This window comes from Dunckerocampus dactyliophorus, chromosome 2 (assembly GCF_027744805.1).
Source record: "Dunckerocampus dactyliophorus isolate RoL2022-P2 chromosome 2, RoL_Ddac_1.1, whole genome shotgun sequence".
NCBI classification, from domain to species: domain Eukaryota; kingdom Metazoa; phylum Chordata; class Actinopteri; order Syngnathiformes; family Syngnathidae; genus Dunckerocampus; species Dunckerocampus dactyliophorus.
In genome coordinates this window covers 23,144,101-23,156,667 of record NC_072820.1, presented here as the reverse complement: position 1 = coordinate 23,156,667, position 12,567 = coordinate 23,144,101, and positions in this window count along the sequence as shown.

The following is a 12,567-nucleotide window of genomic DNA, read 5'->3' as shown; positions in this document are numbered from 1 at the left end:
GGTTTATTCAGGGGTTCTGGAGAGGAGGATCCGCCGGATAGTTGAATCACAGATTCAGGAGGAGAAGTGTGGTTTTCGTCATGGTCGTGGAACTGCTGACCAACTCTGCACTCTCAGCAGGGTCCGTGAGGGTGCATGGGAGTTTGCTCAACCAGTCTACATGTTTTCTGTGGATTTGGAGAAGGCATTCAACCGTGTTCCTCGAGGAATTCTTTGGGGAGTACTCCGGGAACATGGGGTACCGGACCACCTAATTCATGCGGTTCGTTCCCTGTCTAAACTGTTTCCAGTGAGTGCTGGACTCTGCCAGGGTTGCTCTTTGTCACTGATTCTGTTCATTACTTTTATGGACAGAATTTCTAGGCGCAGCCAGGGCGTTGAGGGGTTCAGGTTTGGTGGCTGCAAGATTGGGTCTCGACTTTTTGCAGATTATGTGGTCCTGCTGGCTTCATCAAGCCGTGACCTTCAACGGTCACTGGATCGGTTTGGAGCTGAGTGTGAAGCGGCTGGGATGAAAATCAGCACCTCCAAGTCCGAGTCCATGGTTCTCGTTCGAAAAAAGTCGATTGCCATCTGAGAGTTGCGGATGAGATCCTGCCCCAAGTGGAGGAGTTTAAGTACCTTGGGGTCTTGTTCACGAGTGAGGGAAGGATGGAACGGAAGATCGACATGCGGATTGGTGCGGCATCAGCAGTGATGCGGACTCTTCATCGGTCCGTTGTGGTTAAGTGGGAGCTGAGCCGCGGGTACAAGCAGCCGAAATGAGTTTTATTCATAGGGTGGCTGGGCTCTCCCTTAGAGATAAGGTGAGAAGCACTGTCATCCGGGAGAAGCTCGGAGTAGAACCGCTGCTCCTCCTGAGAGGAGCCAGATGAGGTGGCGGTTCGGGGCAAGTCCAACCAGTAGGAAGCCTCGGGGAAGACCCAGGACACGTTCGAGAGACTATGTCTCTCAACTGGCCTGGGAAAGCCTCGGGATCCACCGGGAGGAGCTGGACGAAGTAGCTGGGGAGAGGGAAGTCTGGGCTTCCCTGCTTAGGCTGCTGCCCCCGCGACCTGACCTCGGATAAGCTGAAGAAGATGGACAGATGGATCGATATTATATATGTTTTAAGGCTGTAAAACCCCTCACCATATACTTTATACACTTTTCTCAGACAGGAATTAACATTTTATCACATTTCTCTCTTTTCACTCTTAAAGTTCAAATTTTGTTTGAATTTTAATAATCAACTCACAAGATTGGACACAAGAAATTAAGTGACTATGTGTCACTCCTCTGATCGTGGCTTGTCCTGGTGTCATTAGGCTGTAGCGTTTTTGTATCCTTGTTAAAACATATTCCTCCTTGTCGTCCTTCATTAACTGAAGATTAATTTACACTATTACAGGCCCTACAGCTGCATTACTTCTGCCTTCATTCATTCAGCATGTATGATGGCTAGCCGCTCGCGATCATACAACAGGAAACAGGTAGTACTGCACAAAGGAGATTGATTGACAATGGTCTACAGCAGGGGTGCTCACACTTTTTTAGCCTGCGAGCTACTTTTAAAATGACCAAGTCCCAAAGATCTACCTACTACTATAAATACAGAAAGTATATATATATTTACTTTATTTATTAAAAAAAATATGAGTAGGTATTTATGTACGTTATACATGTATATCAGGAGTGCACGCACTTTCTCAGCATGCAAGAACAAGTCAAAAGGTTCTATAAAACATAACAACATATACAAAATGTAACCAGTAAACGCTGAAATTCTATTGTAAATATTAATGATTAGTATTTAAAATTCACATTTTCAAAGTTGACAGGTAATCAAAGTAGTTGCTATCATAATTCAGTTCAATATGGAAATAACGATAATTGCACATAACTCCTAAATAGTTGTGTATATAACCTGAGTACTGGTAATATGTCAGTCAAATTAGCTATGTAACGTTCATTAGGGCACACAGTTCATGTATTACATCCAGTTAGCATTTGCTAGGAAACATTATCGATATACAAGAATTTAAAATTATTATGCAAAAGACAATGCAGCCGAAGTCAAGGCAACATATTGAAAAGGTTTCACCAATGGGCACATTTTTAATTTAATTATGAAATAATAGTTTACAAAGCGAAAGTGTAGAAAACACAGATTTCTGTAGGAGAGTTCATGACACGAAGCAAAGCCAGTAAACAATACACTTTTTTTTCTACGTAACTAGCCGCGACAAGTGAACAGATAACTTTTGTTATAGATGTAGACATCTTACCGCAGAGTTAGTTCATCCATAATCACAATAATAAAGATGAAAGTTGCATCTTTGTGTGTAGCTTGAAACGCTGCGGGGGAGCAAGCGTGAATCAGGAGGGGACCTTAATATCAGCTGACTGATGTCATCTGACAACTACAAAGTGACGTTTACACGATCTATCCAAACTACCTTGGCGATCTAGCTTGCGATCAACGTAGTGGCCACCCCTGGTCTACAGCAATCAGAACACAGAAAACAATGGGCGGGTTCTCCCTTAGCCAATCAGGATTGTTGTGGCTTTATACATAGTGAGAACAAGTGGACAGGTCTTCAACTCTCAAGGGATCAAAATCATGGTGATAACAATAATAGTACTAATAATATTAAGTATGAAATTAAGGATGCTGCCAATATGACATGCGATTGTGTATGACCATTGTGTGTTATGAGATTACCCTCGGCGTGCAGCACCAGCCCTGACGGGCAAAGGAGCCCCATGCAAACCCTGCCCACCAACAGCCTTGCGCCCAACCCATCGAGGGACCCACAGCGAATCGCGAGAAGGCCCCCAGCTGCGGGGTAGCCCCCAGGAACAGGAAGGGTGGTGGCAAAGAAAGCCAGAGACCATGGAGCACTGCATTGTTTGCAGTAGTGTATGTCTGTGTTAGATTTTTTTGTCCAATCAGATTTTGGCTTCTATGTGTTGCCGTGTCAATGTAAACTGCTCAGAAACTCCAGAATCAGGAGTGTTGGTCCATGCAAACATCATTAGCAACGGGGCTGTTTTGTTTTTTTTAACCCATCAGATTTCAGATTCCCCCCACAGTGACAGCATTTTTCCGTCCACTGATTGGTTGATCAGAACAAAACTGTTCGACAAGTTATGCCAACAAGTTATGCCACTGAGGAGGAGAAATTGACAGCTCTGATGAGTAGATGTATTTTATTTTAAAGTTTAATGTTTTTAATATTAACATACAATTAATATTAATATTAGTTTTTAATCAATATGAGCGCTTCCATTTTAAAAGTTCATAGTAATAACTAATTTAATTATACTGAACTGTACAACACGTGATAGGAAGGCACTCCAGCGGGTGATCAAGACCTCACAGAACATTGTTGGGGCAGCCCTCCCCTCACTGCAAGACATTTATTAAACTAGAGTCCTACGAAGAACACACAACCTCATCAAGGACAGCACACATCCACAACACTCATTATTCACACTCCTACCATCAGGCAGACGCTACAGGAGTTTGAAGTCCAGGACCACAAGGCTGGCAAATAGCTTTTACCCACAGGCCATCAGGCTTCTGAACGAAGCACTCACACACGCTGCACGCAACACACGCACACACTCATAGCACTTTATTTATTTATTTATTTATTTATTGGTATTAATGTCTCTTCTGTTCTTGTTGCTTAATTGATTGGTAATAATGGGCCTCATTCACGAAACCCTTACGCACAAATGTGTTCTTAAAGCCTTCTTACGAAGATTTTTGGCATTCACAAAACGTGTTCTTAACTCACAGTTCTTAGATCTAAGAACAAATTCTACGAACGCTCAGGAGGACTCTTACGCACAAGCAAAGCTTGCGCTTTCAATGCGCAATCGCCCTCATGATGGATTTTGCAACCTGATCCCAAAAAATGTAGTGCAAATAAAATATCCCAACAATTATTTATCATCAAAGCAACAAAAATATACTCCATCGATAATTCATAAAAAAAAAAAGTACCTGGCTGGACGTGCGCTGCGCAGAGAGAGAATGTAAAGGGACCATTAGATTTATTTGCTGAAAGCGACGAATATTTGATGTCCTGCTTCAGGCTTCAGGCTTCCCTCTCTGTTCTTGCAGGTGCGCAGGATCATCAGAATAACATCGCAATGAAACGTGGTGTGCCTATTGCGCACCCCCAGATAACGACATGCGCCCCCAGCCACGTCTTGAGCCAGAGCACGGGGCTGCTGTATTAATTAGGCAGCGTCTAATCAAATGTAACCACAGAAAAAATAAATTGTCACACACAAACTATGTATTTTGACTTTATTTTTCCATCATGATTGTGTAAATATTTTCTAGAGTTTCCGAAATGGTTTGGTTTCTGATTGATGGCCCACCTCCCGTTTCCTCCAGATCCCTCCGGTGCAATCTAATCTTTTTTTTTTAGTTTATTTTAAGTCAAACCACTTCTTTTTAACCTCTGCGGTGTTGCGTTTCTCCGTGGAAACGGCATTTATGTTTCCTGCAATGGTGCTCCATGCCGACTCTTTTTGGATGGCCTGATGACCGGTGGATACACGTGAAAATAAGGTGGTCTTGTGTTCGGTCACTCCTTGTAAAAGCACCTCTATTTCAGTAGAATTGATGTTTTTCTTTCGTTTGTTGTCCAGCTGCTTCTCAGTCTCGCCCTTGCGCGTTGCCATCTCCGCCTCCAGCTGCCTGTTGCGCACGGCACATTTTTTACCTTATATAGGAAATAATAGACGGTGACCTATGCAAATTGGGCCTCACATGCACGGGCATCGCAGTTGGCATTCATCAACCTAAGAACACCGGTGCGAACGATTATCCCTACTTAAGAACGTGTCGTGAATGTGGCGCAGTTTGCAACCCGCGCCTTCTTAAGTACACTTCTTAAGAAGACTTTTAAGAAGATGTTCGTGAATGAGGCCCAATGTTTCTTATGTTCTTATTCATTTTCTTGTGTTTTCTTTCTTTTTTGGGAGAATGAACAGAACAAGAATTTCATTGCATAGCAGAACTACCTGTTTTACTGTGCATATGACAATAAAACTCTTGAATCTATATTGCCTAGGGTACACCCTGGACTGGTCATCAATGTGAGTGAGAAATCTTTTATTATCTTAAAAAAAAAAACTGACTCCCAAAGCGGCTGTCAATTGCCGATTCACTGTCTTGGATTTATTTTACAATGTCACTGATTCAAGTAAAAAGATACTGTTACATTTAACAGTGTCAGTAACATTTATGCAGTAACAAGACTCATGTACTTCTTAATCTTTCTTCTAAATCCATTGGTCGGTAGAGATCCGGTCATCATCACGCAGATACTACACTTTCATGATCAAGTAATGTGTTCTGTTACTGCAAAAGGCTGTAAGTGTAAAGCCCTAATCAATTAATTGTTTTCTATGTGTTTTTGGCGTCCCCAATTGGTCGCGTCAGATACTGCAGTTGAAGAACTTTGATCTGTCAAGCAAAGCCAGTGACGGTGTCGGCGGCACACATTTCATATTGTCCTTTTGGAGAAAAATATGGCATATCTTTTGTTTAAGGTTACATTGCTGGTATGTATTTGCTTGTAAAATGAGTCCCTTTATTATGCTAATTATTATCCTCGATTTGCGAGGTCCGTGAGTAGTCCGTGGTCTTATTATTTAGACATATTTCATCTTTTATATAGTCACGATGCAGTCTGTAATGGGTATTTTGCTGCATATAAGCATATTTTGATTCTATTGTCTGTCTTATTTTTAGTTTCACCTTATGAATGTCATTAAACCTAGGGTGACCATAGTTTGAGTTCCAAAAACCAGGACACCCAGCAATGAGACATTCAAATGATACGCTGAATTTACTCATAGATGCCATATATTTTATTGAAGTTTTAAAGTGTCAGTGGTGCAAAAATACCTTTAATATCTATGGAATTAAATAATGCTATAAATAATGTACCTACTGTTTTAGAAAAACTGGCCTCTAAGCAGTGGCAAAGCCAGAAATGTTTCATTGGGGTGGCCAAGGTGAGACCATTACTCACATAGGGGTGGCAATAAGTTGAAACCTGAAATGTCTAGATGGCCAGTGGGGTGGCCGGAGAGTGACCAGGGGTGGCCAGGGACGGCCGTGGACACCTGGTCACTCTCCATACTTTTTATACGGAAGAGTGTCATTACAGCTTTAGTTCATCAGGAAGTGACGGGAAGTGACGGTGGGCGTCCCGAGCAGGAGAGCTAGGCTCAGTGCTAGCTGTGAGTTTGGAGAGAGTTGGGAAGTGTGTTTATGTTGGCGTGGATGTAAAGTCCTGCAGTGTTCTCAGCTGTTAATAAAGCCATTAAAGTGCATCGTTGACGTGAGTCTCTCCTTCCCCACAACAAGCGGCATTACAGTATTGACCAGTGCACACCAGGAAATAAACGATGTCACTTGTTACAGGCATTGGCTGGACAGCTATGTAGTGGGGCTTGTTTAACCTTTGCCTTGTGGGCAAGCAGGAAGGAGAGACGAGATTGGAGGTGTGTGTGTTCTGAGCTGCTCTCTGGTGGCCGCGTTAAATAAATAAAGTTGGCAGAAGCAACAGGAGAAGTTTCCTTCTTTGCTTCGGAGCTGAATAATACTGACAAGTTAACAGACTAGTAGCGAACGGAAAAGAAGACGGCTTTTTTGTGTCGAATACAGAAGATGAGGACTTTGATGGCTTTGTGTGATGAATAATGCGAGTACATTATAAAATACTTCAATTAAGTACAACTGAACTCAGTTTTGCACCCGCTGCTTTTTAAAAACATACGATCGCATGCATGCTAGCATGGTTTTAGCGTGCAGACAGTATTGTATTGTATTGTATTGTATTGTAGCGTCGCTGGGAGCACGTCCTGTTCCCAGCCTACTTTGCGGTAATGTTTTGGTGCAAATGCTCTTAAAGTTACATGTTTGACCAGGAAATAGCAAGCTCAAAAGAAGACGGCTTTTTTATGTGGAACAACTGACAGTTTGTGTGGATCTTGTGAATGATTGTGACTGAGCTAGGACTCAGTAATTAAAGTCTACACACGACGGCTTCATTGATTGAAAAACGAAACTTTTTTGTGCATGAAGCTTCTACTTGAGTTGGTAATTTGGCCGCTATATGCGGTCAGATATTGACCAAGGGAGACAAAATGGGTGGCCGCTGGCCGCGTTGGATAGGTCACTGCTATACACAGGGTCTATAACATGTAAATTTTTCAGTGGCCGCTATACGCAGGTGGCCATTCTATAAAGGTGGCCACTAAGACAGGTTTGACTGTACTTTGTAAAAAAAAAAAAAAAAAAGGACGGACAGGACAGGACATGTTCTGTGAAAATAGGACGTTTGGTCACCCTACTAAACCTGCTGACAACATCCATCGGTCTCCAGAGTTGTGATATCAGATATAAGATAGCCCATGCATCAGACATGCACCGCAAAAAGCACATAATGGCTTACTTTTATTGGAAAGAATACAAGTCCAAAACATAAATGTTGGTGTAAATAGTGCATTGCCATGGAAATTTATGAATTCCTGTTTATTCCTGTCTCTTCATGATAAGATAAATGTCCTCTTGTATATGAAATTCAGTGCTTATGTATGATGAAAAAACAATTTCTTTTCTAAGTGAGCAAACAAAAACACAAATGCACATTGTCACATTCTACCCAGCAGTTGCTTTATCTGCTGGAGGAGTGTGAGGAATGCAAAGAGAAAAGTGCCATATGACGGAGACAGGAAGCAAAGAGAGTGCCATGTTGGCTAGCTTGTACTTTTTTTCTAGCCATAATGAGTTGGGAAAGAAGCCACTCTGCATCGCTTTAATAAACACTTATTCATCTTCAGCCTGCCACTTGGGGAAACAGGAGTGGGTTTGCCCTTGGGCTAATCTTCTCGCTGGTGGAAGACAGCCAATCCATCAGAGCACTATTTAGATTGCATGGCACTAAGTTAGTGGACCTCCCAAAGAAACGAGGAGGAATAAGGAGAAATGAGAGGGTGATTTAAGAGGGGACAAAATGCAAGAGATGGAGGGAAGAGAAGTTTGAGAGAAGGTGAGAAGGCACACTTGTCTCACTGTGATTCATGATGTTAAAACATTCAGGCTCTTGGAATTAATGAGGTTGAATTGGTGAAATGGACTGCTGTGTGTGCATGTGTGCACCTGTGTGTGTGTGAGAGAGACACAGAGAGAGAGGGACTTACTGTACTGCATAAATACCATTTATGATTTCAAATTACTTTCAAATCTCAATATTCCAAATGTATTCATAGCAATGATTCATGCTTGTGAAAAAATGCCCGTTGAACTTAGTGTTCAGTATTGTTCTTGTCAAGCATGATCACGAATGCTGCATTCCAAACTGCCCAGAAGTTAGAAACATCCTACACTAATCCCTCGCGTAACGTGGTTAATTGATTCCAACCACGTTTCCATCAGTCTACCCCAGGGCAGCTGTGACTACAGATGTAGATTACCACCACCAGTGTGTGAATGAATAACGGGTTCACTTCACTTCATTTTGATTGTGTGCGCACCTGATATACATGTACAATGTACATAAATACTCAAGTCTGAAATTGACGTGGATTGATCAGAAGTTGCTATATTGTTTATTTTTCAGCTATATGTGTGCTGTGTCTGTATGTTAGTGATCTGTAAGGCTGTATTATTTCATTATTTTTTAATGACCTGTGTGAAGTTGGTGGTTCATGCAAACATCCAGTGATGGCAAACAGGGAAATAATCTGTCAGCCTTGCTCACAGTAGTTTTCTCAAAAGCACCGCGACGAACAAAGTTTTACAACTGACTTTATATCGCCAGCCAAATTAGAAGCAAGCAAAGAAAAAAAAACACCAGCGTGACCGATGCAACACTAGCCGTTTACAGCTCTGTCTTGTCAAATGCACCGCGTATGTAACGAAAAGTTTACCAAGTAATTTTAGATATTAGCTGAGCTGAGGAAAACCTAAAAAAATCCGTCCGGAGTGGAGGCAGTGAGCAACGCGTTTTCAGCTCTCTCTTGTCAAATGCACCGCGTACGTAATGAAACAAGTCTACCAACTAACTATGAATACTATACAAATCGAAATACAGTGAAATAGAGAACGCGAGCTGGAGTCGAGCCAAGCAAGCAGAGAGTGACTGTCTGTATTGTGTTTGTATGTGAAAGTCGTAAGGCTGTCTAGGGAGGGGCGGTCGCTGTGTGACTGGCCAATCACAGAGCGAGAAGAGTGAATACCAGTTACCCAATGAGAATTTTCCTTCTCATGATTACGAATAATGACGAGCTGTACTCCTTTCATGCTCGTACTAAGCAAAAATGCATTATCTGTAACGGATACTGGTCTAAATCGAGTATCTGGCTCATCCCTAGTAAGTAGTGAATTAGCACATGTTGAATACAAGAAGTGAACATATGTTTTATTATTTGATGTGACATGGAGAGGGGGTATGATTAAATAAGCTCTGTGTCTTCCTACTACTTTTCGGACATGTGGAATTGGAATTAAGATGAAGCATTCGATGTAAACTGTATGCATGTACTAAATAAATTAAGCCATAACTATAACCAAAAAGGGCTTCACAGGCAAGAATATTGCTGCTAGAAGGATGCCACTTAAACCAAGCGGTGAGCGGTTCAGTTGTTGTGAAGAAGGCTTCAGGCCACCCAAGAAAGTCCATCAAGTGTGTGGACTGTCTCTGAAAGTTGATTTCGTTACGGGATCAACAATTGCTCAGGAATGGTAGCAGGCAGGCACACAGGTGCCATAAAGGGGGGGAAGTGAGGACAATTCCAAGGGCCTATGACCGACAGGGACCCCAGTAAATAGCTAAAATAATTTTGCTATCGAGTTGTGATTTTTTTTTAAATATAGTAAACGATTAAACCAATCTCTTGTATGTGATTCAAGATTCAAGATTCAAGAGTTTTGTTGTCATATGCACAGTAAAACAGGTAGTTATACTATGCAGTGAAATTCTTGTTCTGTTCATTCTCCCAAATTGGTAGTAACAATTAAATATTTAATATGCCCCCATAGCTACATGAAATGGTTTAGTCCACTACTACCTTTGCCGTGCTTGTAGCTGCAGCAATCCCAAGGTGATTGTTTTTCATGGTGCCCAGAATTCCTGGCGGCACCATTGGGCACGCATGAGTGCATCTGATGCAAAGACTTTTGTAAGATGGCCTGGTGTCAAGAAGGACACCTAGAAGCCACCTCTTTCCTGGAAAACCATCCGGGACAGACTGGTATTTTGCAAAAGATACAGGTATTGGAATTCCCTTTCTGTTTGGGGCATCCGGAAAAAAGCTTGAGAGAAAAGGTGAGCACTACCATCAGTCCTGTGTCATGCCAACAGTAAAACATCATGAAATCATTCATGTGTGGGGTTGCTTCTCAGCCAAGGGAATGGACTCACTCACAGTTTTGCCCAAGAACACATACCTGAATAAGAGATGGTATCAAACAACCTCGGAAAGCAACTTCTCTCAACCATCCAAACACAGTTTGGTGGTGAACAATGCCTTTTCCAAAGGCAAAAGACAGCGCTGCAAAGGTATTCCTGAAATTTATCTCAGATATTTCAGAGACTGAGTGATATGTATATAACACTGAAAATGTTTATTGTGTTATTTTGATACACATTGCAATTACGGCTGTCAAAAATAGCGCGTTAATGGCGGTAACTATTGTATTTGATTACGTAAAAAAAATGTTGTGTAATTAATGCATGCGCGTCATGTCAAGCCATACCTCGTTGTCATGTTATGTTAGCGTATGTTGGCTCACAAGGCTAACTTGCTGCTAGTACTCTGTCCATCCACTCACTAATAGTCCCGCCTCCACATACTGGGACAAAGAGGTTTAATGGCTGAGAGGATGGTTCACTCTCTCTGTTCATTGCCTCAGTTAAGGTCAGTGTTCATGACTTCACCATAAGAAAGACACTAGGCAAAAATGGCCTGCATGGCGGAGTTCCAAGACGAAAACCACTGCTTACAAAAAGAACATTAAGGCTGGTCTTAATTTTGCCAGAAAACATCTCGATGATCCCCAAGACCATCCGTCTTCTTCCGCTTATCCGAGGTCGGGTCGGGTCGGGCAGCAGCCTAAGCAGGGGTGCCCAGACTTCCCTCTCCCGAGCCACTTCGTCTAGTTCCTCCTAGTGGATCCCGAGGCCTTCCTAGGCCAGTCCTGGGTCTTCCCCGAAGCCTTCTACCGGTTGGACGTGCCCTGAACACCTCCCCAGGGAAGCGTCCGGGAGGCATCCTGACCAGATGCCCAAGCCACCTCATCTGGTTCCTCTCAATGCGGAGGAGCAGCGGTTGTACTCCGAGTTTCTCCCCGATGACAGTGCTTCTTACCTTATCTCTAATAGAGAGCCCAGCCACCCTACGGAGAAAACAAATTTCGGCTGCTTGTACCCATGATTTTGTGCTTTTGGACAAGATCGCCTTTTTGTCCTTTCGATCCCCAAGAAAAATTGGGAAAAAAAATTGGGAAAATACTCTGGTCTGACGAGACAAAAGTTGAACTTTTTGGAAGGTGTGTGTCATCTGGCGTAAAAGTAATGCCAAATTTCAGAAAAATCACATTATACCAACAGTAAAACATGGTGGTGGTAGTGTGATGGTCTGGGGCTGTTTTGCTGCTTCAGGACCTGGAAGACTTGCTGTGATAAATGGAAACATGAATTCTGCTGTCTACCAAAAAATCCTGAAGGAGAATTTCCGTCCATCTGTTTGTGACCTCAATAAAACCAACTTGTGTTCTGTAGCAGGACAAGGATCCAAAACACACCAGCACGTCCACCTCTGAATGGCTAAAGAAAAACAAAATGGCCTAGTCAAAGTCCTGACCTGAATCCTATTGAGATGCTGTGGGATGACCATAAAAAAGCGGTTCATGCTCAAAATCCCTCCAATGTGGCTGAATTACAAAAACTCAGCAAATATGATTGGGCCAAAATTCCTCCACAGCGCTGTAAGAGACTCAATGCAAGTTATCGCAAACGCTTGATTGCAGTTGTTGCTGCTAAGGGTGGCCCAACCAGTTATTAGGTTTAGGGGCCAATCACTTTTTTACACAGGGCCATGTAGGTTTGGAATTTGTAAACATTTGTAAACTTGATGATGTTTGTAAACGTGCTGTAGCTGTTAGTAATGTATCGCATGTGCTACTTGTGTTTAGCATATCTAATGTACATTTATATAATCATTGTATTTTTTGTATGTTACAGTTACCGCACGAATACATGAAAGTCACCAGAAGCTTCACTAACGTAATAATAGTAAGCCTTGTGTACGGAGTTTTCTTTATTGGTTCGCTGGCTGTCTAGCAGCACACAGCACACTCAAAAGTTACATCACTGGTCCCACTGAAGCATGCAACTTGGCAACTGACAAATTCGCCACCATATACACAGACTCAGGGTATGCTTTTAGTGTTGTTCGTTATTTTGGTGCCCTCTGGCGACTTCGCAAATTTCTCAAATCCGACACTAAACATATACTGCATGCTGAATTGATTGCTTGTCTCCTAGATGA